Below are 3,709 nucleotides of genomic sequence, written 5' to 3' on the forward strand. Positions count from 1 at the left end.
AACTTTCCTCTACGCAGATAGACGGAGGAAGAGAGGAGGGGGGGAGGAAATGGGGGGAAACGGAGCTTATAAATAAATGCTGGGAAGCCGAGAGGTTTCAGACAGTTCCTGCAAGCTTGTATCCTGTCGTCTTTGCTTCGCCTGCACCCCCACACCCCAAGGAGCAGCACCACACCTCCCACCCAAGTACTCGCCAGGGCCTCACCCTGCTTAGCTTCTGCGAACTTGCTCTTGCGAGAGTGTCATGAGAGAGAGTGTGTGCTCGACACATTTGTAAATCTCAGCAGGTGCACGAATGGTCCATTCAGTAGAGATGAGCCGGGGCCCCGGCCATCCCAATCAAGACTGAGAGACTATAGCTCAGCTTATTCTGCCCCCCCCCCAGGGCTTTGTGCCTCAAAAGCAGAGGTTCCCCCGCAGTTCCCCCGGGTGAGGTACGGGGGGCGGGGCACATGATGAAGCCCCGCCCCCTGCTTCCGGCCGCCCCGCTTCCGGCCCTCATTTAGCCAGGAGGAGGCAGGAGAAGAGGGAAGGTAAGTTGCTTCCTCCCTGCCTCTCCCCACCCCTGCCTGCCTGGGGCCAGGGAGGGCCTTCGCGGGGCTTCCTTGTACTCCCGCAGGTCCACCGCCAGGCCCCTCATGGGGCTCGGCAGTGGAGCTGCAAGGCCGCCGCCCAGGACCGTTGGGGGCGGGGTGTGTGGCCTTATGACACACTTCCAGTGATGTCAGGGGGTGTGGCATATGCTAATGAGTTATGCTAATGAGTCCCCCTAGCTCTTTTTCTACGAAACGACCCCTGCTCGAAAGCAAAGCTCTCCCTTGACCTCACACAGCCTCCGGCCCATTTCTCCAACCCCCGCCCCTGGGTCTGGATCTCACAGGCGACAGCCAATGTCTGCCCTCCGTTCAGAGGGAGCCGCACTGAAAACGTGCAGAACTGGGCACACCCCAGACTAGGAAACAAGGGGCCTTGGTGGCGAACGCTGAGGAAGGCACTTTCCAAACACCTCCTTTGCCCCCTCAAATGCCGCTTTGGGCTTAGAGACACACACACCCCAGCCCATTATTTGTCTCTGACGGTTGAGTCGCCTGGCCCCGGACAGCAGCTACTTCTCCTTTTTGCGGGGAAGTCCCTTCCCAGTCTGCCCCCTTGTAGATGAACGTAGAAGCCCTCGGCCGTAGACTCGCTGGGGGAGAGAAGTCAGATGTCGGGAAAGCCCTGAAGATTTGCATGGCTGATGAAGCGCGAGAGGAAACGGCAGAGTCACGTGGCCCTGTGGCAGCTGCGGGGGTGATGGGGGGGAGCTGGCTAGTGGTGGGCCCTGGGCTGGTGGGCTAGGCTGGGCAACACTGGTAAACCCAATGGATTGGGGCCAAGGGCAAGGTGGGCAGGGTGGGGTGGGGTGGAAGAGAAGATCAGGACAGCAGAGCATCCGGCACCCTTGGTCTGGAATGAGAGCAGGTGAATCAACGCTATCCGAGGGCAGGCGAACTCAACAAGCGGCCTCCTCCTCCTCTTGGGTCTAGGGGCTGGGCAGAATGGTGGGACCAGAAGCCCCGGAGGGACTCAGCATCACCTCGTAGTCTGTAGCCCACAGGAGAAAGCATCCCACAACTGTGGCTGCCCAGGGCCGGCTCACCCGCTAGGCAAACTAGGCCTTCACCTAGAGCACGAGCCAGCCGTTAGGGCGCGGGAGGAGAGGCAGGGGCGGCCGCCGGCAGCCTCTCATCGCCCGCAGCCCGGTCAGGGCTAGAAGGGCAGGGGAAGGGGGCCGAGGGGAGCGCTACCCGGGCCCGGCGGGGCCCATGGCAAGGTAGGCAGGCAGGGAGCCTATCCGCGGGGCCACCGGCCCAATCAGTGCTCCCGAGCGGGAAATCCCGCAAGTTAAACGCCCGGCAGGCGTGGCCACAGGAATCCCCGGCGGCCTCTCGTCGCCCGCAGCCGGGCCGGAGCAAGAAAGGGGGGAAGGGGGCCGAGGGGAGTGCTGCCTAGGCCCAGTGGGGCCCGTGGCGAGGCAGGCAGAGGCACCATCCAGAGCGTGGCGGGAGGGCAAACAAACAGGCGCGCAGGGCGACGGCTCAGTCTGAGGCTGCCCCGGGAGCAATCACATGCAATGCGGAAGTGTGATTGCTCCCGGGGCAGCCTCGGACTGAGCTGTCGCCCTGCGCGCCTGTTTGTTTGCCCTCCCGCCACGCTCTGGATGGTGCCTCTGCCTGCCTCGCCACGGGCCCCACTGGGCCTAGGCAGCACTCCCCTCGGCCCCCTTCCCCCCTTTCTTGCTCCGGCCCGGCTGCGGGCGACGAGAGGCCGCCGGGGATTCCTGTGGCCACGCCTGCCGGGCGTTTAACTTGCGGGATTTCCCGCTCGGGAGCACTGATTGGGCCGGTGGCCCCGCGGATAGGCTCCCTGCCTGCCTACCTTGCCATGGGCCCCGCCGGGCCCGGGTAGCGCTCCCCTCGGCCCCCTTCCCCTGCCCTTCTAGCCCTGACCGGGCTGCGGGCGATGAGAGGCTGCCGGCGGCCGCCCCTGCCTCTCCTCCCGCGCCCTAACGGCTGGCTCGTGCTCTAGGTGAAGGCCTAGTTTGCCTAGCGGGTGAGCCGGCCCTGGGCAGCCACAGTTGTGGGATGCTTTCTCCTGTGGGCTACAGACTACGAGGTGATGCTGAGTCCCTCCGGGGCTTCTGGTCCCACCATTCTGCCCAGCCCCTAGACCCAAGAGGAGGAGGAGGCCGCTTGTTGAGTTCGCCTGCCCTCGGATAGCGTTGATTCACCTGCTCTCATTCCAGACCAAGGGTGCCGGATGCTCTGCTGTCCTGATCTTCTCTTCCACCCCACCCCACCCTGCCCACCTTGCCCTTGGCCCCAATCCATTGGGTTTACCAGTGTTGCCCAGCCTAGCCCACCAGCCCAGGGCCCACCACTAGCCAGCTCCCCCCCATCACCCCCGCAGCTGCCACAGGGCCACGTGACTCTGCCGTTTCCTCTCGCGCTTCATCAGCCATGCAAATCTTCAGGGCTCTTGGTGCTTGGGGGGGGGTCAACAGTGGGAGGGCTTCTAATGTCCTGGCCCCACTGCTGGACCTCCTGATGGCACTGGTATTTCTGGCCACTGTGTGACACAGAGTGTTGGACTGGATGGGCCTTTGGCCTGATCCAACATTGGCGTCTCTTATGTTCTTATGAGAGGCACGGAGCGAGCGAGCGGGCAGGACTTTCACCGGCAGGAGCAGCCGCCGAGCCCAGGCCGCCTAGTGGGCCCGCAGGCCCTCCAGTGTTCCCTCTAAGCCGAGTCAGTGTGAGCCAGCTCACAGTTTCTTAGCCTCCGGCTCACACCTTTTTTGTCTTCACTCGGGAAGGGATGGCTCCAGAGCAAACTAATGTATGCAGTAGCCAAATCTTGCTCACAACTTTAATGCCAGGAGCTCACAAAGTGGAATTTTTGCACACAGGATTCCGCAGCTTAGAGGGAGGCATAGGTCTCCCCAGGCGCCAAGGGGAAGAGGCCGGGAAGCTTCCCAGGGAGGGGCCAGGTCCCCCCCCCCAGCAGAGGACTACAGGAACACCCCGACCCCATTCCTGAGCCAGGGCCTGGAGAGTTCTTCCCTGGGGAGCTGCTCTGGCTCTCTGGCGAGGAAACCCCCCCCCCATGCCCGGCTCCCCCCACCCCTCCCTGGGAACCTCCCTGTCATTACTGCTTGCCCTCCTACCAC

The sequence above is a fragment of the Gekko japonicus genome, unplaced genomic scaffold, assembly GCF_001447785.1.
Source record: "Gekko japonicus isolate JY-2015 unplaced genomic scaffold, Gekko_japonicus_V1.1 scaffold2624, whole genome shotgun sequence".
Lineage (NCBI taxonomy): Eukaryota > Metazoa > Chordata > Lepidosauria > Squamata > Gekkonidae > Gekko > Gekko japonicus.